We start from the raw sequence: 24,580 nt of genomic DNA on the forward strand, positions 1-24,580 counted from the left end.
TTTTCTCCTTCTGGTTTCAAACATTGCTGTCCATTGCTTGATTATTTTCTCTGGTGATTTAGATTTTGCAGATGCCATAATTTCAGTTTGTATTAGCTGAGGACAGATGTAGCATCTTACAATTTTTAATGTGAACATCTGTGACCTCATTGACCTTGTCATCAAGTGTTGCTTCCCAGCCACACAGCTCTGCCTAGTAGCTGTGTGACCCCTGTGCTCTAGTTGCTAGGGTTCGATGCCCGCCTTCCCCCTCAGGCTCCTTCTTGCGCCTCATCCCTGGTGGTCCAGTGGTGAGTATTGTCTGTCTCTCTCTCCTTTTTTCTTGTCTTTCTGTTATTTTTTCCTGTGTTGTATTTTTACTGTACTTCTCTTTCTGTGCTTTTCTCTCCTGAATTTCCTGTATCTGTATCTGGCTGAGCCCCTTCGCTTCCCCGTTGCACTTCCTGCCCTCGCCAGAGCCTGCCCATGCAGCCCGTCCCCTCCCAGTGCTGTTTCCTGCCTCCCAGCTGACCAGCCCTCCCACCCCACCACCACTACAGAATGGTGGCCACTCCTCAGTGAAAGAACAACCTCATTGACCTTGTTAGCATGCATTACTTCACCACCATAGAGCTCTGCCTGGTAAATGTGTGGTCCCTGCACTCTAGTTGTTTAGGTTTGAGGCACTCCTCCATCTTCAGCTTCCTGCCTGTGCCTCATCCCTCGAGTTCCATTGGTGAGTATTGTCTGTCTCTGTCTCCCTTTTTCCTGCCTTTCTGTTATTTTTTCCCATGTTGTACATTTACTGTATTTCTCTTTCTGTGCTTTTCTCTCCTGTATTTCCCTTATCTGTACCTGGCTGTGTACCTTCAGTTCCCCATTGTGCTTCCCGCTGCCAGCACCTGCGGCCCTGCCCCCTCCCATCTCTGCTACCCGCCTCCTAGATGACCAGCCCTCCCACCTCTTCACCACTACCTAATGGCAGCAGCTGCATGGTTGTGCGCAGTGGGCACACCATTGGCATACCAAAGGCAAGTCTCTCAGTGCAGGTCCATGCCTGGACCACGCCCAGCGCCAGAGAGCCTGGTCATACACACCCCTCACCGCTATGATGCGTTTCCTCCATGCCCTCAATGCTGGATGAAACACCGCCTGCCACCACGCATCACAGAATAATACCCAAGGACTCTTCACCTGCTGCAACTGCACCTTCGCCTGCCGGCGCACACCAGCCTCACCAACCACATGGCCCCCAAGAACCAGACACAACCACCTCAGCTGCATCCTGCTCAACACACGCTCCCTTAAGAAACACTCCATAGATCTGGGACCTGCTTGACTCCACCACCCCCGGCATGACATACCTCATGGAGACTTGGTTAAACCACGCCTCTGGACCGGACCTTACCACCACCATCCCCAACAGCTACAAGATCACTCACAACGACTGGGCCAACTGACCGGGATGAGGCATGGGCATCGTACACAAGAACACCCTATACCTCACAAACAGAACCAATGACCACGCATTCAACATGGAGCACCTCTACTTCCAGATCCAGACCAACCCAAACACCACCCTATGCGGCACACTTGTCTACAGACTCCTCAGACCTGCACCCACTTCAACAAATCCATAGCTGAATTTATCGCATACCACGCCCTTGGCTCCACAGACTACATCCTCCTCAGCAATCTCAGTTTTCACCTGGACAACCTCAGCAACCCCAACACCTCATTCATATTGGAGAATCTTACCAGCATTGGACACAAACAACTGTTTACTGCTCCAACGCATTCGGGAGTACACAAGCTTGACCCCATCTTCTCCACCAGCAGCGACATCCCTGTCAGCCACAACTCCAAACTCCTTTGGAGTGACCACCACTGCGTCCTCTTCTCCTCTGCCATACCCACCCACCGCCATGCCCTATGCCACCCACACTGAAGCTGGAACAATTTCACAGAAGACCAACTTGCCATCATCCTCTGCAACACCCTACCACTGACTGCCACAGACACCACCACATCTGCATGCCTACTCCACCAATGGCTCTCCAACTGAGCGAACACCCTTCTCCCCCTCAGAAAGCCTTACAGCAAACAGACAACTGATAAATCCAGCTGGTTCTCCCCACTCTCCAAGAGTCCAAATGAACTTGCAGACAACTCAAAAGAAGATAGAGGTGCAGCAAGACCCCGGCAGACCACGCAGCCCTCAAAACTGCTGTTACATTACATCACTGCCTCATCAGAGCCATATAGAAAACCACCATACAAGAATGACTCAATGACAAAGCACACAACAGCAAATAACTTTTCCTTGTAAATGAAGAATTCACCAAACCCAGCACTGATCCTGCAGACATACCCCCATAACAAGCCCTCTGCGACAACTTTGCCACCTTCTTCCACCATAAGATTTCCAACATCTACAACAGCTTCACAACACAGGACCCACCAACCCCACCCACAACCACTGCACCCAAGGGTTCCAGGTCACAACCGACCCTGAGCAACTTGTCCACCCTGATGACACTCTGCAGATCATGAAGACCATCCACTCTAGAGTCTCCTCAAACCCTGGCCGCACCACATCTTCAACCGAGCCAGCAACGCAATCGTCGCCAAGCTCTGCCACACCATCAACTGTTCCATTGAGACCACCACCTTCCCTGAAGGCTGGAAACATGCAGAGATCAACCCCATGCTGAAGAAACCCTTCGCAGAGCCGTCAGACCTCAAGAACTACAGATCGATCTCTCTGCTCCCCTTCCTGGTGAAAGTCATTGAAAAAGCCATGAACACCCAAATAACCAAATTCATTGATATCAACTGCATCCTGAACCCTCCCAATCTGGCTTCAGAAGCCACCACAGCACTGAAACTGCTCTCCTCTCCGCAACAGATGACATCTGCAATCTCATGGACCTAGGTGAAACCGCAGCCCTCATCCTCCTTCACCTCTCAGCCATCTTTGACACTATCTACCACCATGCCCTCTTTGCAAGAATCCACAACGCTGGCATCCGCAGCAAAGCCTTGGAATGGATCCTCTCCTTCCTCACCGGCTGAACCCAGAGAGTCAGGCTCCCACCGTTCACATCTGAACCTACAGAGATCAGCTGTGGCATTCCCCAAGGCTCCTCTCTGAGCCCTACCCTCTTCAACATCTACATGGCCCGCTTGTCAGAAACCACGGACTAAACATTGTCTCGTACGCTTACGATACTCAGCTGGTTCTCTCCCTTACTGACAAACCTACATTTGCAAAGACCAACTTCCACAGCGAGATGAAGGCAGGCGCCGCCTAGATGAAAGACAGCTGCCTCAAGCTCAACTCTGACAAGGCAGAAGTCCGCATTCTGGGTACCACCCCCTCCCCCTTTGACGACTCCTCGTGGCCCACGGCATTTGAAGTCCTCCCCAAACCAACTGACCACACACATAACCTCAGCTTCATCCTCTACTCCTTGCTCTCCATGTACCACCAAGTCAACGCCGTCTTGTACTCTTGCTTCCACGTGCTCTGACTTCTCTGAAAGGTCTTCAAGTAGATCCTCGTTCAATCCAGAAAACAGTCACCCAGGCACTCGTCAGCTGTAAGCAAAACTACGGCAATGCACTCTACACAGGCACCACCCAGATGCTCCAAAAGAAGATGTATAGAATCCAGAACACTGCCACCAGACACATCTTGTGTTGCTGTCACTTATCCAGGCACCTGTGAGACCACCACAGGCTCCCAATCAACAAAAGAATCACCTTCAAGCTCCTCATGCACACCTCAAAGCCCTTTGCAACATTGGACCTGCATACCTTAACCACCATCTCACCTTCCACACGCCCACTAGGCAGCTCTGTTTTTCTCACCTGGCCCTGGCTACCATCCCACAGATCCGAAAGACCACAGCTGGAGGAAGATCCTTCTCTTACCCCACTGTCTAAACCTGGAACTCTCTTCCTCTTCCTATTAGGCAATCTCCCCCTCTGCTTCAATTCAGGAATGACCTCAGGACCTGGCTCTTTGACTGGACCAGTCATCCAGCATTTGACTGAGTTGCAGATTGCCCCTACAAACCTCTCCATCACCAGGCACCTTGAGACCTGAACACGTGATTAGCCACACTCTAGAAGAACCCTGATTGATTGATTGATTGATTAGTGAAGCCTCAAATCACTGTTTGTGTGTTTATGTCGGTGTATGTACCTTTATGTGGACAAGAAGACCAGTCCACATAGTATTGGTAAATGTTGACAAAGTTACATAAATAAGAATGTTTGTGTGTATGTGTGTGTGGTTGGGCATGTTTAACAAACCCTCTGGGGACTAGAGTGATCCTCACAGTGTTGGTAAACCTTGACAAACATATATTACCTTTGTGAGGACCATTGCATTTTGGGCACAGGTCATGGTAGTGTTTTTAAGTACTTTCTAGCAAGTGTGTCAGTAAACATAAAATAACCATTATGTTTGCTTTGGTTCGTTGCATATTCTACCTAGTATGAATCCTACGTGGAGTTTGAATGGTGGATATACACTCTATGACAGTTGATTACTGGTTCTCCTATTTATATAGCTGTGTCATTGTGTGCATGTGGGTTTGTGTGTATGACATGCACTGACTTCCAGAGAGTCTATGTTCCAACTTTGAAGTTTTTAACTTTGCAGCTAGTGAAAGACTGTGCTAGAACAAAGATCAGTGCTCCTGGAGGAGGGTCTATGAGGTGCTACTTAATGCTTTCTGAACTATAATATCCTGTGAACACAGATATACCTTTCTACTTGCTCCTCAACTTACACTACCTAGTCTAGCATTATTTTGTATTGCTACATTGCTGAAAAATTAAATTAACTTCTACAGGGTTACAATTGAACTTAAACCTATTGATATCGCATCTGGAGGCAACAGCACCCCACCATTATTGATACCATTGTGATGTTGTAGAAATTATGAAAAATTCTGACTTGCAACTTGAAAAAGATGCTGTTATTCAACAGGGAAGTTGCTGCTTTTAACGTGTCTTTTGATAAAATGGAGTTGGCAGCTGGTTTGAACTGCAAGAATACATTTCTCAGACCAACATGAAATTTATGGTTAAGAATACCTATAGCAGCAGTGAGATAAAGGGCAAATTCCCTCCTTTAAACCCAGTTGTAATTCATTGTGCCACTAATGGTATTTAGGGCAATGAGGGGCATAGATAGAAGGTTTCAGGATTTTTCAGAGACTGTCACTGTTCGTGATCCATCATCCATGGTCCTTGGAGGAAAGTGTTTTATTTTTAACTTGTGTGATCGTCTTATTAACAATACACAGTTTTAGGTCTTAAATCAAAGGTTAATTTGGCAGGGTATGTTCTTCCCAGTTAATATGGCACTAAGGCAGCCTCTAATATAGTTACTGTCATGACTTGTGAGTATGAATGATAGATTCTTTTTGGATCCTGAAGGACTCTGTAGCATGATGACTTAAGTATTAGAACATGGTGCAGTGAATGCAAGTTTGGAATATGGAGTTTTCGGTTGCACACTGAAGAATGAAGACTTGTTCTACTTGGCTCTGTGTGTGGCGTATACATTGGCGGGTACCCAGGCTGAGGAGAGTACTAAAACCGGTGACATGATAGGTGGATAAGTAACCTGAAGATTGACAGTGCTCTACCAGAGAGTTTGCCATGGTCCAAGTAAATTGCTCATGTGTGCCACGTATTCCTTTGTTGAAGTGCCGAAACAACAATTCATGCATGTGGAGTCAAAGCACGACTCCAGCTGGAGTGAAGCCTTTCATGATAAAGAAAGCTTCACTGAAAGTTCATTGGTCAGGAACCTACAAACAAGACCATACAGAAAGGTGCTGCCCTATTATGCAATATAGAGTTATACAGCTTATGAAGTGCTACTGCTGTCAGCAGATACAGCCAGGTTTTGAAAGTGCAGCAATTAGTAACGGCAAAATATGCAACAACGCTGCAAGGCAGAGATCAAACAGGTGGTAAAAGAGCAAAAAGAGAGACTCAAAACACAACAAATCAAATACATAAAAGGGTCATCTGCTTACCTGAACAAAGGGATGAGAGTCATCCTACTGTTGCTGAGAGTGACTCCCACAGAAGTGGCTGGGTTGTTCTTATGGAGCTTTCCATACCTGCAGTGATGAGAGGTCCAACAGAAAGCCATTCTGCCAATGGGGCATATAAAAGATAGCACAGTGCAGGGCCAGGGTAGAGGCATGAATTGAACAGATCCTGATTTCTGGCAAGTGGAGCCAGAGAGAGCTCCAGTCACAGTATCAGCCAATCCTGTGAACAGTTTCAATGCTGCTGGCTTCCTAAAACCACCACCACCGTAAAATACTGCCAAAAACCAAAATGTTGGAGATAGGTGGACTGCTTGGACAGAGACACTTTATGATTTTGTTGATGCGCTGGAAGAAACAGATAACAAAAACCTTATCAAGTAATCTTGCTGGTCTTGGTGTAAAAGAAATCATAAAGAAACTGCTGCGAGCCGATGAAGTTATGTACTGTCAAATCAATAAAGCTTTGAACTTCAAGTTCAATCCACTGCCAAATTTAGATTAAGAAAGATATGTTTTCAGTCATTAATGACACAGAGTTGGTGAAATGATAGATGAATTTGCAGAGAGACTGGATACGCTCATAAAACACTGCAGATTTAATTAATTTAATGACAAAGAAGCAATACATCTTTGAGCTATTGACGGATGCCTGTAAGATTCATTCAGGCAATGAATACTGAGAAAAACTCTTAGTCTGGAGCAACTTGTCATGGCTGCCAGAGCAGAAGAGCTTTTTGAATGACAATCTGCTGAAATTGAGGCTGGTGGAGCCCAAAGTGAACCAGTCATGAACATGAAAAGTAAGCAGAAACACAAAGTTGAAGGTCACAAGGTGATGTCTCCTTGCAAAAAGAAGTTATGTTTCAGATGTTAGTTGTTGTTTCTACATGAAGGTAAATATCCGGCCCTTGGATAGATATTCAAAGGCTTTGGTAAAGAGAACCATTTTGTAACAGTTTGCAAGGGAAAGGAAAAAGTAAGTGCACGCCGGTGAGAAGATAAAATGGCCGACTGAAAAGTCCAGAACCCACGTTTGATGTGCACCCACAAGGCCAAGCGATCACATCAGTTGAGTCAAATCAACATCAAACAAAGTTGATTATCATCTAAATTATCATCAAAAATTTCATCAGTATTGAGTGAACGTGTAGAAGATGATTGCACAATGTTAATTTTTACTTCAGAGAAACGTGCACATGTTGGACTGGCAGCATGTGAAGAGAAATGCCAGTCAAAGAAAAGTTGACATGAGAAAGGACCCAAGTCATTCACACATTGTCTAAAAATTGCACTGAAAATAAATGGTTGTGCAATGTCTATTATCATCAACAGTGGTGGATCAATAAATATGATGTTTGAGGAGAAATACAAGGTACTGTCTGCTTTCCAGAGACTGACGCCATCAGAAAAATGTTTACACATTGGCTGCATCAATGCCCCTAAAAAGTAAAGGCTCATTTGTACCAAAAATGAGACACAAGAAGACAAAAGTGCAAGCACCCATTCACGTACTACAAGGTACAGCATAAAGTGGCTGTTTATTACGTTTCAGAACGGCTGCTGATATGGCACTCATATCAGTGAATTACAATATGAATGTTCATCACAAAATAATTAGTCAGTTTCTGTGATTATTTCATTGTTTAGGAAAACCTAAGACTATAAAAGTAAAATTCAATATCAATGAAGATTTTCGACCTGTTGCTCAGCAACACAGAAGAATTGCATTTCATTTACAAGAAGCTGTTGAAAAGGAACTAGAATCAATACTTAAGCATGATATCATTGAACATTCTACTTGTCCAACAACATGAATTTCTCTCCAGTGGTAGTGCCCAAAAAATACAGTGAAGGAGCTGTACGCATCTGCATGGATATGCATCAATCAATCAAGGTGATTGAAAGAGAATGATTTCCAGGTCTACACATTGCCAAGATGGTAACAGAATTCAATGGTGTGAAAGTCTTCTCTCGCCTTGATTTAAACAGAGGATATAATCAGTTTGAACTTAAGGAGAATTGCAGGCACAGCACAACCTTTTCTACACATATTGGTCTGTTACCATACAAGAGTCTAAGGGCCACATGTACAAAGATCCAGTTTTGCGACTCGCAAACTGCGAGTCTTAGAGCAAAACCGGATGTACAACAGTGTACTTTACACTGTTTGTGATTCCCAATGGGGTCGCACATGACCTACCTCGTGAATATTCATGAGGTTGGTCGCAATTTGTGATCCATTGGGAATGACCTCCCTTACAGGGATTGTGGCCTGCTGGAGACAGCAGACCACCATGTCTGTGACTGCTTTTAAATAAAGCAGTTTTGTTTTTTGAAATGCAGCCCGTATTCCTTAAAGAAAAATGAGATGCATTTCAAAAACAAAAATGAAAAGTTTTCTTTTCATTTTTTCAGAGCAGGGAGTGGTCTGTGGGACCACTGCCTGCTCTGAAAAAAATATTTTTGCTACCTTTCACAAAGGGGAAGGGGTCCCATAGGGACCGCTTCCCGTTTGCAAATGGGTTAGCACCAGTTTGAAACTGGTGCTAACTGCGATTGTTTTGTGACAGCATTCACGATCACAAAGCAATCATACATACCATATGGATTCGGTATTAGGAAGGGACGCCCTTGACACGCCCTTCCTAATACCGAAACGCAGTTTGGGATTTATACATCCCAAAAACCATTTTTCAAGTCGCAAACGGGCTGATTATGCAAATCGCCCCTTTTGCAACTTGAAAAATGCTTCGTAAATCTGGCCCTAAGTTTTGGTGCATCATCAGCTGCTGAGATTTTTCAAGATGTCATTAGACACATCACACAACCTGTTTATGCTTATTACTATAGCGAGGACATATTGGTTTTCGGAGCTACACAGAAGGTATTTGAAAAAGTTTTACAGCAAGTGTGTCATTTGCTTGTTGATGCTGGTTTAATGGTAAATGTGAATTTATTAAGACAAAGGCCCATATTTATACTTTTTTAGCGCCGCATTTGCGTCATTTTTTTTAGGCAAAAGCAGCACAAACTTTCAAAATACAATTGTATTTTGTAAGTTTGAGCCGTTTTTGCATCAAAAAGCGGCGCAAATGCAGCGGAAAAAAGTATAAATATGGGCCAAAGTTCTTTGGCCATATCTTTTCTGATGGGGGCATGACACACAACCCAGCTAAGATACAAGCATTGTCAACTGCCAGTGTCCCACAAGATGTTTCTATGTTGCGTTCATTCCTTGGCATAGCCAGTTTTTGTTCACAATATATATAAGATTTCACCCCTGTTAGTGCTCCACTGAGAGAATTCACAAAAAAGAATGGTTCATTTTATTGGCTGAATGCAAGCAGAGTTTTGAGAGAATGAAACAAACTATTGAAAACATTACTTGTTAGAAATGGGGTTTCTGGTTGGATAGGGTATGCACCTCAGCCAGGCAGAGCCCACCATACTAGTCAGGGAGAGTAAGTTACACACCAAAGAAAACCTGTGTTCACCCCTGGTAGCCTGGCGCAGAGCAGTTAGGCTTGTCCCCAGAGGCAATGTGTAAAGCGTTTGTGCAACACACTCACGCCAATGACACAATGAAATACACCACAAGGAGAGACTCCACACAGGATAATATAAAATAAGTTTCTATGTTTCACATATAACATGAGGTCCAACAGAGTGAAAATTCATAAGAACTGTGCATAGCAGTCAATTACTAAGATAGCACTCATTGTCTAGGGAAATGTAAGAATCAAACAAAATATATCATAAAAGCAGCACATTCTATGCAAGTATCATAATTGCTGCACATCTAAATCAGTTTCTCAGCCAGTACTCATGCTCTCAGACCATGTAATAGAACCACAACATACCTTGCTAGATATTGTGGGCATGTAACGTGGTAGCAAAAGCACATCATTAACCGTATGACCCTAACCCTAGGGACACTTGCCCTCCTATTAGCTGGATTATGGTCTTTGCTTATGACGTAGCTGAACATGTGCACTCCTAATACTGGACAACTGGTGTGTCTGCTGGCGATAATAGGGCAATTTCAAGGAGCTCCCAAAAGCAGAACATTAGCGGTATCTGTAAAGCACCGGCATAGGAGCAACTGTGCTATGATTAGATCTGGTACGGTACTTTTGGTAAACCTGTGAACAATCTGGGAGGTCTTCCCCCCACTGGAGCACGGAAAGTGCAACACTCAGGGTTATCTCTGGGAAAGGTAAAGCTACCACAGTAGGAGAGAAATCCAGCTGCCTGATCGTATAGCATGACTGTCATTAAGCTTGTGTCTTGCTGGGTTTGAGTGATTCTGTGGGGGAGGGCACCTACCTGGGGGCACAGCGTCTTCCTTCTGGTGTGATCAGCACGGCAGGGAGGACCTCTCTGCATCCTCCTTGGTTGTTCACACTGCCTCCTCCGTGGCAGCCTAAGGGCCCTCGTCTTCCATGCGCTGCAGACTGGAGATAGGTAGACACAGTTTCCTCTGGCATGCTCTCTCCCCAACACCGCAATTCTTCAGCCTGGAGGGAAGAGGTCTTAAGGGGGTGTTCCTGAACAGCAACACCTACAGATGGGGAGATGATATCACAGGACAGCACCTCTCCCAGTTCTACAGCACATAGCGGGCCCCTCCCTGGATCCCAGTTCTTCCCACTCTGTGCCAAGGAAGTCCAGTGAAAGTGCTCCACATGCATAAATGAGCAAGGGAAGGGAATCCACCAAGCACTCACCAGCGCTAATTCATAGCATGCAATATTGACGGAGATAGCGCTCTCCTTGCGCTGAGAAATTCAAAAGGAAGGTGCTCTTCATACACTGAGTTACAATAATGCGCTCTACCGCTGAGGAATTCGGGGGGGCAAATAACGGGTAGAGTACTTGGGCAAAGGCAGAGAATGGGTAGTAGGTCAGCACATGAGGTAACGTGCAGGTTGGCAGTCCCTCCAGTAGTCCAGTAGACAGTAGGTCAGCACAGCAAAGCAGGTTGTCTACATGGTCATCCCTCCTGGCAGTCCCACAGTGCCTTGACAGAACAGGGGTGGGGAGCAGCTGGCAGCAGGGCATTGAGCAGACAAGCTACGCAGTGAGTCTTTTATGCTACCCAGCAGCAGAAGGTCGCAGGGCTACAACAGAAGAGAAATCCAGATGACTTCTTTGTGCAGTCTTTCTGACAGAAGTTCAGTCCCAGTTCCAAAAGTGCTCTAAAACTAACAGGGTAACAGCCACTGTATTTATACTCCAAAAATGCCTTTGTCCAGGGGGTCACTTCAAAAGAACACTTTCAAGTGAAGCACAACAACCTTTCACCTCAGCCCTGTCTCCAGACATCAGTAGGTTATAGTCAGTCCATTGCACAAGGGCAGGGCACAGACTATTCACTACTGATTCCTCATTACCATTCCAAACATACCAAACATGTTCACTCTACTTCTTACAGATCTGAAATTACCACTTAGACATATGTAATGGAATTCCCAATGCAAACCCGTGAGTGGAGCAGCGCTCTCAGCAGTAAAAACAAAATACGTTGTTTACCACCACTAGGATGTGAAACACATAAACATGTATGCCCTACATATTACATACACAGTATCCTGCCCATAGGGCTATCTAGGGCCTACCTTGAGGGTGACTTAGGAGTAGTAAAAAGGGAATTTAGGCCTTGGCAAGTAGCGTGACTTGCCAAGTCAATGTGGCAGTAAACAGAGCATGCAGGCGATGCAATGGCATGCCTAAGACAAGTTTGAAAGGCTACTTCTGTGGGTGACGCAATTAGTTCTGCAGGCCCACTAGCAGCATTTAATTTACATGCCCTGGGTACATGGTATACCACTTTACAAGGGACTTATAAGTAGATTAAATAAGCTAAGCAGGTAAAAGCCAATTATACCACGTTTTAGGGGAGAGAACACATGCACTTTAGCACTGATTAGCAGTAATAAAGTGCCCAGGGTCCTAAAGCGAACAAAAAAAGGGTCAGAAAAATAGAAGGAGAAAAGCAAAAAGTTTGGGGATAACCCGGCTAAAGGGGCCTGTTAGGAATGGGGTCTTTGGTTGGCAGTCAGGTTACCCCCTGTCCAAGCAAGGACTCTCACTCTAGTCAGGGTAAGTCACACACAATTTAAATTATCCTGTGCCCACCATCTGGTAGCTTGGCACTGACTAGTCAGGCTTAACTTAGAAGGCAATGCGTAAAGTATTTGTGCAATAAATACACAATAATAATACAGTAGAACACCACAACAATACACCACACAGTGTTCGGAAAAAAATATAATATTTATCTGGTAAAATGCAGGTCAAAATGATTAAGATGCAGTAAGTATATGTTGAACATATCACTGTAAAAATGATCTAAAGTGCCTTTAGTCTCTTAAAAGCAATAAATGTCTCTTCAAGCACAAAGTACCTGGTGTGCGTTCAAAATCTCCATGCAGAACTGCAGAGGAGGAGATGTGTGGAGAACAGGGAGGTGTGCGTGAATTTCTCAGGCCGCACACGGCGATGCGTCGTTTAGTTTTCACGCAGGGAAGGCTTTGCGTCGATTTCCAGCGCTTAGTCGTGGATCCTCTTTGGGTTGTGGGGTTTTCGGATGCCCTGGGGGCGATGTGTGGATTTCCGACGCTGGCAGGACGGAGTCACACGGGCTGTGAGATCCGATGGGCGTTGTGTGGAAATTTCTACAGCATGGCAGGTGCTGCATTGATTGCTCTCTGGAAGTCTGGCTGCGTCATTACGGCCAATAGGCCGTGCATCGAATTTCCGGTCGCTACACTGCCACTGTATTGATCTTCTCATTGCAAAGTCTGGCTGCGTTCATTCCCATTTGGCGTGCAGTGAATTTTTCACTGCACTGCAGACTGTGCGTCGTTTCAGGCAGGCTGTGCGTCGATTTTTGCTGCACAAGGAGTCCTTCTTGCAGAGATGAAGTCTTTTTTCTCCTAAGACTTCAGGGAACAGGAGGTAGGCTCTATCCATGCCCTTGGAGATCACTTCTCACCACAGCCAGAGAGCAGAAAGGCAGCAGGGCAACAGCAAGGAGGTAGTCCTTCACAGAAAGAAGTCAGGTGAGTCCTTTGGGCAGAGAGGCAGTTCTTCTTGGCAGAATGCAGGTTCTGGTTCTGGTTCAGGTTCTCTTCTCTCCAGGAAGTGTCTGAGTTGGTAGGGGCAGAGGCCCTGTTTAAATACCCAAACGTGCCTTTGAAGTGGGGTAGACTTCAAAGAGTGGCTTAGAAGTGCACATGGTCCTCTTTCAGTTCAATTCTGTCAGCCAGGGTCCCAGTAGGGGGTGTGGCAGTCCTTTGTATGAGGGCAGGCTTCTGTCCTTTGACATGTAAGTGTCAGGCCCTCCACCCTCCCGGCCCAGGAAGACCCATTCAAAATGCAGATGTATGCAAGTGAGGCTGAGTATCCTGTGTTTGGGGTGTGTCTGAGTGAATGCTCAAGGGAGCTGTCAACTGAACCCAGCCAGATGTGCATTGTAAGGCACAGAAGGATTTAAGTGCAGAAAAATGCTCACTTTCTAAAAGTGGCATTACTAAAATGGTCATATTAAATCCAACTTCACCAGTCAGCAGGAGTTTTTATCACCATTCTGGAAATACGAAATATGACCTTCCTATGCCTTTCACATCAGTAGCTACCACTCAAACAGTATATGAGGGTAGCCCAAATGTTAAGCTATGAAAGGAGCAGGCCTCACTGCAGTGCAAAAACTAATTTAGATTTTCACATTACCACCGCATGTAAACTGCATAGGTATCTGTCCTGCCTTTTTCCTATACAGCACCCTGCCCCATGGGTTACCTAGGGCATCCCTAGGGGTGACATATATGTAGAAAAAGGGGAGTTTTAAGCTTGGCAAGTACTTTTAAATGGCAAGTCGAATTGGCAGTGAAACTGCGCACACAGTCCTTGCAATGGCAGGCCTGAGACATGGTTAGGGAGCTACTTAAGTGGGTGGCACAATCAGTGCTGCACGCCCACTAGTAGCATTTAATCTACAGGCCCTGGACACATATAGGCGGTCATTCCAACTTTGGCGGGCGGCAGTAGCCGCCCACCAGGCGGCCAAAAGACCGCTGCCGGCATTCCAACATTCCCGCTGGGCCGGCGGACGCTAACCAAGTTAGCTCCCGCCGGCCCAGCAGGAATGAGGATGCAACACAGAAGCCGGCTCCGAATGGAGCCGGCGGTGTTGCGGCCGTGCGACGGGTGCAGTTGCACCCGTCGCGCTTTTCACTGTCTGCTAGGCAGACAGTGAAAAGCTGGCCGGGGCCCTGTTAGAGGACCCCTGCACTGCCCATGCCAGTGGCATGGGCAGTGCAGGGGCCCCCAGAGGCCCCAGGACACCCCTTACCGCCAGCCTCTTCCTGGCGGTGAAATCCGCCAGAAACAGGCTGGCGGTAAGGGGGTCAGAATCCCCAGGGCAGCGCTGCTTGCAGCGCTGCCCTGGCGGATTCACCCAGCCGGAGCAAAAACGGCGGGAAACCGCCGGCCCCAGTTTTCCGACCGCGGCCAGAATGGGCTTGGAAGAACCGCCAGCCTGTTGGCGGTGCTTCCGTCATTCTGCGCCCTGGCGGTCCAAGACCGCCAGGGTCAGAATGACCCCCATAGTGTACTTTACTAGGGACCTATAAGTAAATTAAATAATCCAATTGGGTATGATCCAATGTTATCATGTGTAAAGGGAGAGAGCATATGCACTTTAGCGCTGGTTAGCCGTGGTAAAGTGTGCAGAGTCTTAAAACCAGCAAAAACAGTATCCAACAAGTGGAGGGAGGCAGGCAAAAAGTTAGGGGTGACCACCCTAAAGCTGTCAGGTCTAACAGGTCTAACAGGCCCATTTCCAAATCTACTGAAATAGCATTTTTTGATCCAAAGCTACATACTGAAGTTGTTGTTGACTCTAGCCCAGTTGGATTAGGAGCCATCCTTACATAACATGGTGGACAGCCAAATGCTCAAATATATATTGCAGCTTATGCAAGCAAAGGTTTGTCTCAGGCTGTACATGCTTATTCACAGCCAGAAAAAGAAACTTTGGCAGTAGAGAGGGCTTTTAAACATTTCCATGTATTCCTGTATGGATAACCGTTCATGCTTGTGACAGCTTATCAAGCATTGCTGACTTTATTTGGCAACCCAAATGCCAAGATGCCTCCACGAATTGAACAATGGGATCTATGATTATAGGAATACAAATGCACAATTGTGTGTCAGCCAGGGAAAGATCACAACCCCACAGACTATCTCTCAAGAGTGCCCATACAAGGTCATGGTACTACATTTAAGACTGCTGAAGTCTACATACATGTCATTGTGAAATCAAGCACACCAGCTGCCATTTCATTGGAACAAATTGTCACGGCTATGAGTTGAGATAGTGACATTTTGAAAGTAGGGGTTCTCTGGCTAGGCCTAGTGCCTGCAACAGGAACAGATCCAACAGATGTCAATGGGAGTGCCCACACAAGGGCTCCCATTGGCCTTGGTTTAATAAGTTCCTGTCACTGGCACTAGGGCCAGCCACACAAAAGGTGCAGCATTGTTGTCAGTACAAGTGGGGCAATGCTGGATGGTAAGAATGTCGTGGATTAGTTTGGATTCCAGAAGTTTCCATCACAGCAATGTAAGAAAAATGTGAGATTTCAGGCAAATTTTGAGGTTGGCGAGCATTGTGGGTAAAAAACCTAATATATTCCCTTATGTGTCCAGTTTAAAAAAATGTATAGGCCTGCTAGTTGCCCTAGGTGCCAGCTGAGCCAGGGCCCAATAACCACAGCTACCCACTTTGCAAAAAAACAAGTTAGATTTGCATGGAAAAATTTGATGTTTCCAAGTTACTACTTTGGGCATGAGGCCTACCCACACAAGTGAGGTACCATTTTTACAGGGAGACTTAGGGGAACACAAAATAAAAGTGTTATTACCAAATGTATTTCTCTGCCTTTGCACCTTCCAAATGTAGGACAATGTGTAAGAAAGAAGTTCATCCACATCCATTTCTGATTTATGTGGGTAACTCTCTACACAGACAGGTGATCTCTTTGAAAACCCGACCTATTGCAGCAGTTCCAATGATTCAGTGTCAGTGTTTGTGCAATCAGATCTCTGCAAACTTACTATGGATTGGTGGTGTAAGCTGCGTAACATGATCGGCCCATTGAAAGAAGTGGTTCACAGGTCTTTCTGCAAGAACCTGCAAGACTAAAGATTACCAAGGACAGGCGGACACAACTTTGTTACACAGAACTGGATACTGCACAAGTTCTTAGGCAATGGCAAGGGTCAACCCCTTCCGTTTGACTTTGATTACTACTCTCAGCCATAGTTTTAGGGTAATGCTGGTTCATATATCTGAATACGATTCGCTTCTCTCTTACTGTTCTTACTTTGTGTTTTTTTTTCATTGGTGATGGGCCTGGGGACTGGGCGAAGGTCACCAGGATGGAAAACTAACAAGTGCTGTCCGACCAGCTGACAGCTAAGGGGAGGGATGTTTACTTTCCTTAGATAGGGGTGAAGTGGGCTCATGGGGTGGGGGCAGGCATAGTTCATCTAAAATTCTAAATTTGTTCAGATATTTTGTTTTGGGCAGGTGTGTGCTGGGTGTGGACGATAAATGGGGGAGAAAACTGAGTCAGAAATTTTGCAAAGTTTTAAGTTGTGCTGATACTTGACTATGGTACTTGCCAATTCTTGAATCATGGATAGAGGATGGCTACGGTGTGTGATAACAATTTGTTGGGATAGATGTGTTGAAATTATATGTTAGAATGGGACTGGCCCTAATCAATCTATCAAGTGACGATTGGAACGGGAGGAGGTATTTCTGTATAAATCACAACTATTCTGCTTTACTAAGACTCATCTGGCATACAAGGATTTTCTACTATTGAAGCAATTAGCTTGTAATGCCCTCATTAAAACTTCCCAGTCTGTCTCTACTCTGAGGTTTGCTATTTTGTCAGCCAAGTGTGCTATGGTCAGGGTTCTTAAAACTTCTGCCAATTCAAGGGGGAGGTGGGCCATCGCTCAGTTTCTTATGCACAATCAACAATACATCATGTGCACAATTGATAGTCTAAATTCCGATGATCCGAAGCTGTTTAATGATCTATGCTTAGAATTTTTTGACTGGGCGCGGGACCTAGTATTACTGGGGGACTTCAATTGTAAAATTAACTATAAGATAGACGCCATTCATCAGCGTATGGCCAACACAAGGGCATAATTTCTAGAAATTGCTAGACTGCATGGTCTCATCGACGTCTTGAGGGTTCCTTATCCTACTTTGCCGGGATACGCTTTTTACTCCTCCCCACATAAGCAATATTCCAGGATGGATATGATTTTGTCTGGCCATGCTCATTTAGGGGCAGAATGGAAGTCTGTCCCAAGATCACTTTTGATTACTTTTTATCACAATCCAGTGCAGTTCGGCGGTTGCTGGCAGAATGTAAGTTGCCATTTCAAGTTCCCCCGCCACATTCTTTTGAACCCTGCCTGTCAAACCCATTGATCCAGGCCATTTAAAGAGTTTCTAATGGTTAATGTTGGGACAGCCTTCCAGCCAGTTGTACGTGGAGTCACTCTGCAGTTTATTCTAAAAATAAGTTGGAGCGGGAGGGAGTAGTTAAAATGTACCAACAAAAAAGAGAACTGGAGTGTCTGAATGTCAAAGAAATTGTATCCAGAGACCTGGTGGAACCATTTCTTTATCTAGGGGCCTCCTAGATAGGGGATTTAAGGATAAGGTTGCCACCAGCTATAATAAAAATAACCCACTTCAATCTGAGCCTAGGGAGAATTTTGTCTCATTATCAGATTTCAGGGAAGAAATCAAGGTGTGTCATCCAAAGCATCAAAGAAAATAATGACGTTCTTCACACCAGCACACATTCCATTGCAGAACAATTCACTTTCTTCTACCAGGATCTTTACAGTCAGCCTCAATCCGTCAATTGAACTGAACTGTTAGAATCTCCGCAGGGATGCTCTTTACCCTGGCTGGAGGATAGCCAGTTGTCGGTCTTGCATGGGACCTTTAGGTCTCTGAAGTAAAGGCCACTCTTAAGGCATTGCCATCTGGAAAGGCAGCAAGGGAGGATACTATACCACTCGAATTCTATAAAGTCAGCCCTGATTTACTTCTACCATTTTGTTTTTCACTTCATAGGTCACTTTGATGTGGGGAGGTGCCAGCCTCCTAGAATCTTACTAAGATTGTTGGTTTTCTCAAAAAGACAAGCCACCTGAGGATAGGGGTCATGTCAGCCAATTCTGTTGCAAAAATATTCACAAACATAGTAGCTAATCGGCTGGCTCCACTTATCCAGGATCTGGTTTCATTACAACAACATGGTTTTATACCTAGCAAGGATGCCATGCATAGTCATATAAATATGGCAATTGTCACATTCTAATGCAGTAGAAAGGACAAGCCAAACGGTGGGCATTGTTTTATTGGATGTTGAGAAGGCCTGGTCAGTTGGGATTGCTTAAGGGCACTATGCAGATTCTCAGCATTGGCAGGAGATTCAGTAAGTGAATACAATCCCTTTATAAGACCACTATGCACAAACTGGTCTATGGCAGGAATTCCTCGCCTACATTTAGGCTCTTGAGGGGCACCTGGCAAGGGTGCCTGCTCTATCCTCTTTTATTTTTATTGTATAGTGAGCCTTACTCTAAGTCTCTCTTGTCGTGAGGGTATGTTTGCAGCATTTTATGGGCATGTTATGGTAGCCATAGGCCTGCAGCTTGTGCCCTTTAGTCTAGAAAGCAATTCATTTTATTCTTTTAGCAAAAGCTTCATTTTGTAGTGATATTTTTATTATTTTATCTGTTGTTCGCTCTGCTTAGAAATTGTTTTCATTTTTTCGCACAGCATTTTCACTCTGTGCTTTGATCAAAGCTGTACACAATAATGTTGTCTGTACAAAGTAGAACATCATTTTCCCTGTCATTTCATGGAAACATACGTGTTTTTACGTTAGAGCAGTTTCCTTAGAACACCAGAAGTTTTATTATCTAACACCTCTCTACCTCCTATATGTTAGGGGGAAATTTCAGCCAGAAGTTGCCACTGCATGCTTTTCGTTTCATTGCAGCTGTCTGTTGAGACTAGGCATATTTTCCACCTACATGGGAGAAGACTCTCAGTAGATCAACAGCCCTTTCCTCTACTACCATAATCAGGTATGGGGAGATGGTGTCTTCCAGGGGTCCTGAAGGGTGAATTAGGGCTAAGACTGCTGTTTAGAGATTTAGTGGTGTAGGTAGGAATTCCAAAACCTAGCATCATGACACTATGGTTGGACTTTTCTTATGTTTCAAATTTTTTTTCACTGTTCTGCTGTGATCATGTTTCATTATCCTTATCATTGCAGTACATGCCTTTTTATCTAGCAAGCAGCTGATTTAATTAAATTCTTTGAACCAATTCCTGCTTCTGTTTGTCCTTGCATGTGTGAGAGGAATGTAACAGAGAGAAAAGGGCAAGATCTGTTCTACCATGATTTCCCTGAGAAATCAGAATGTCAGGGGCACAGATGCCACAAATCACCTCTACTCTTGGGTACTGGTGAGAAACTGATAGCTGGAAGGAAGGCTTAGACCAACAGTTGTCACACAGTGTAGAATTGGACTCAGTTCTCCACCATCCAGTGATGTTGCTGCCTGAATCCAGCAGTATGATTGTTATAATGAAAGTCAACACGACATGGTGCTGCCAACGTTTGGTCAGGCACTAAATTACAGATCTCCCTGAGTATCTCTATCTCACTATTTGCTAAAGGCACCCAATACTATAAACGGAGACATCTGTGGTATTGAGGATTTCCTCCTCAGCTTGATAAGTAGCACCTATTTAAGGCTGTAGGTTGTTCAAACTGCAATCTTAAAATGATTAATCCCCAAATGGTATCCGTATCTCTGAACAAGTGTATTCAACATGAGCAATACACAACGGGTGGTAATTGTAATAAACATGATGCCCCCTCACTAATCATTTATGAAATAATGGCCTTACAGCCAAGGGGGTGCTGTTATATTTGTAGGTGAAGCAGAAAAGAAATGGTTTAATCTTGGGTTAATTTTCCAACAGTTGATGGGAATAGTAATAGATTTCATCATTACACACTGGCTAATGTACCTGCACAATACAGAGCACACATAGAAATATCTTTATCATTTCAAGACCACCAAAACTGGCTTGATTGCGCCCTACTGCATACAGCACTTCATGCTAAGCTAAGTCCTTTGAGAAATGAAGGTCCTACCTGGCTAAAATTGCCCATATACAACCACATCCTGATACAGGCACCTTGGAGATAGCTCAGGTTCACCTTTTATAGATTGAGCTTGGAGCAATAAATAAACTATTAGTACTATTTGTAATGCAAACATTAAATTCTAATCTGGCATGGGCTGCTCCAGCACAACCGCACACAGTCACACTGGGCATTCACCCTGCGAAGGTGTATTCGATTATGGGTAAAGTACCTGTAAAACATGGAAAAATTCAATTTTGGTTAGCTCAAAAAGTAAATGTGCTGGAAGCACACAAGCCCCCAAGATAAACACAGAATTCTCACTATGTGCTTGCCATTTAGGATGGCTCCCTCGATGGATAACTGCACAACCTGGGGCACAGTATTTGCCGTGCTCTACACTGCTGCACACTATATACAGGCACTTGCCAATCTTCCAGAAGTGTTAACAAATTCAAGATGCATACTGGGCTGGCAGGACCCTGTATTTGGGGATGCAATTAATGGGTAATGTTTCAACAGTGTCCTAAAAAATATTAAGTAACCGTAAAGGGAAAGCAACAGCTTTGGCAGCACACCAGCGGTTCTGAGATGTTACTCCACATGATCAAGAATGCAAGCTGGCTAAGATTATTGCTGAAACCTGTACAAGTATAGGTCGGGATAGTTTGGGAGCTAGACCTAATAAACCACATTCAACAGGTAAATCAAAAAGGATTCTACCAAGCAAGCAGCTGAGCGCTCTAAAAAATTATGGGATAAACAAAAACAAACAGCTAAAAAACACAGGGGAGAATCTCCACATTTGGTGACCTCTGAAAAAGGCTATACGTTAAGAAATAGAGATGATATAAAAACTACTGATATATATGTCAATACATTGATACACGCCAATATCATTCCTTTCAGGACTCACTGGATAAACGTAGTGAGAGAGGTGGGTGGTCAGAACAACAAACAAAGTACATGAAACCAAAAAAAGATTCACAACGCTCAACAGAAGTTTGAATTAAAAAAGAAGAGAAACTTCCACAACAAAAGCTCAATTTCAAAAAGAAGATGGCAGCTATTTCTGCTAGAAATCCCACGCAAAATGAGAGTTTTACTGAAGAACAGGAAATGAGCACTGGTTCTGCTAGACAGCGCAGTAGAGGTCACAACAGTTTGCTGGAATCTTCAAGAGCCTGTTGGGGTGAAACCAACTGACGACTTTTTAGAAGTCAAAACTGCAGACATGGGCGTTGCTCCTCCCAATAGGGTGTATAAAATGAAAATACAATGAGAGGGAGACATTATCTCCCTCGAGGGAAAGAGATCATTATGGCTTCTTTCTCACCCCTGGTTCCTGTAGAGTTAAGGGAAACTTTTGCATTTGATTGCATATTAGCACAAGCCCCCACGCTGATTCTCACTACCACATAATTGCAATTAGGTACCCACCACAGCCTCAAACTCAATATCCTATTAAGCATGAGGCTAGAGCACCTATGAGAGTGATTCTCACACAGCTAGAATACCAGGGTGTAATTGAGCCCTGTTTCAAGTAACAATCCCCTATTTCCCGTTTCTAAGACGGACCATTCAAATAGAATAGTCTTAGATTGCAGACATTTGAACAGCCATACATGCACATTTGCTATCTAAAATGCACATAGCACAGCACTCATTAACAATTGAGTGCGCACAAAATACAAAACAACGTTAGATAATTCCAACAGCTTCTTCTGCCAAACTATAGCACCTGAAAGTAGGGATCCAACGGCATTTAGCACTTTACACTCACAAAAACATTTGTAGGCTCCTCAAGGTTATAAGAACAGCCCTGGACTGTTCTCAGCACATGTAACATCCGTTTTACACGACATTGACTCTGAGGCATTGTCTTATGTAGATGACATCTACCTTACGGTTGAGGATCTCATTCAACATATAAGATGGGTGGGCCACACTGGTGTGGATTTGCTGAATTAGGCTACAAATTCAATTTCAAGACAACAAAAATTGCTTTTCACAGTGTCCTATTTTTGGGATTTGAATTATCAGATGAAGGAAAGAGCCTCGCTCCCCACTTTCTAAGAAAATGTGCACAATTGCAACCACCAGATACCATAAAAAAAGCTCCAGTCATTTTTGGGCTTTTTAAACTTTGGGAGAACATACATCCCAGGTCATGCACAATGCACAAACACTTTACATGATTTAATACGCCCTGACTTTTCAAGTAAACATTAGACAGTCAAACACACACACATTCTCAAACATTGCAACAAGACATGCTTGCAGAAAAACACTTACATACAAAGGACAACAGAACACATTTGGTCATAAGAGTAATTAATGGTGCCATCGGCTTCACCTATGTAATATTTGATGAGGGTGACACCGTCCCTATCGCAAACAAATAACATTTGTATTCCACAGCTGAACAAAGCTTTCCTCCCACAGAAAAGTTTCTGGCTGCTGTTCAAATGTTTTTCATTAAAGAGAGACCTCTAGCACACAGGAAATGCCTCATTGTTGTGTCTCTGATCCCAGCCCTTCAGGCTGTCCTAAAAGCCAGTGTTCCAAAAGTGAAAGCATTGCATCCAGGTTGGATCCAATGGGCAACGTCTCTGCCAGCCACTGATGTGGGTCCCATTTTTGACCCAAATTTACAAAATCAATAATTTTTCCAATATTGACCAGAATATCCAATACCACCAAAAACTTAATCTATTGACCAATATCACACAATATTTACACTGATAGTTCAGCCCAACCAGCAACAGGCACTAAACACCAGTACTCTGCCACTTGCACAGCTATGAGTGGCCACATAAAAGATTGTGAATTCCATCTCGAAAATATTTACACACAAACCTTAGGGACTGCACTGCACAACTAGCAGAGGTTGAAGCTCTGGTGATGGCACTGGAACACATGGATCAAGAAAACCTAACATTAATAGTCTGTGATTTGTATTACTGTGTCCAGTCCTTCAATGAATATCTGTATTACTGGCACCTGAATGGGTTCAGGTATTCAAAAGTCAACACAATCAAACACAGGTTACTGTGTGGGAAGTAGCAGATCAAGCCGAGCAGAGCAGTAGCTTTGTCTTCTGTTCCTGTTCTTGCTCATTCACGAACAAGGTTGGATTATGAAACATTGGCTGCTGTGGAAGCTTCTGCTGATGGCAAACTATTACAAAAGGCATATCCTGCCAAATATTCCTACTGCATAACTAGCCTGAATACTGACTTAGTAACAATACTAGGGGTGGGTAATCATTTGATCAATAACCAAGACCAAATATCTGAGTTTATAAAAGTGGCATGTGAAGGAGTTGCTTCTGCCCATGCAGGTGTGGCGGCTACTATTTCTTTATTACATAAACACTATTGGTGGCCAGGACTTGTACAAACAGACAACACAGTGGGCCTGATTCTGATTCTGGCGGGCGGCGGAGGCCGCCCGCCAGAATTCCGCCCTCCAAAATACCGCGCCGCGGTCAAAAGACTGCGGCGGGTATTTCAAGTTTTCCCCTGGGCTGGCGGGCGGCCGCCAAAAGGCCGCCCGCCAGCCCAGGGGAAAACGACCTTCCCACGAGGATGCCGGCTCGTAATCGAGCCGGCGGAGTGGGAAGGTGCGACGGGTGCATTTGCACCCGTCGCGTTTTTCACTGTCTGCCAAGCAGACAGTGAAATACTTGTAGGGGCCCTCTTACGGGGGCCCCTGCAGTGCCCATGCCATTGGCATGGGCACTGCAGGGGCCCCCAGGGGCCCCGCGACTCCCCCTCCCGCCATCCGGTTCCCGGCGGGAGAACCGCCAGGAACTGGATGGCGGGAGGGGGAGTCGGAATCCCCAAGCCGGCGCAGCAAGCTGCGCCGGCTTGGAGGATTCCTGGGGGCAGCGGGAAACCGGCGGGAGACCGCCGGTTTCCCTTTACTGACCGCGGCTAAGCCGCCGCGGTCAGAATGCCCCGCGGGGCACCGCCGGCCTGTCGGCGGTGCCACCGCGTCCCACGGCCCTGGCGGAGGAAATCCGCCAGGGTCGTAATGACCCACAGTATGTCTATTGCTGTGACATTTGTCAGCAAATAAAAGGTTCCACCATTAAAGTCCCACTGCAGACACACCTTCCTGTTTCAAACAAACCACTACAATGTGTGCACCCGGACCATTGTGGTCCTCTGACATCTCATGTTGCATACAAATAAATTTTAGTCACTGTTAACACATGCTTCAGATTTCTATGGGTATGGC

Source organism: Pleurodeles waltl, chromosome 2_2 (genome assembly GCF_031143425.1).
Source record: "Pleurodeles waltl isolate 20211129_DDA chromosome 2_2, aPleWal1.hap1.20221129, whole genome shotgun sequence".
In the NCBI taxonomy this organism is placed as follows: domain Eukaryota; kingdom Metazoa; phylum Chordata; class Amphibia; order Caudata; family Salamandridae; genus Pleurodeles; species Pleurodeles waltl.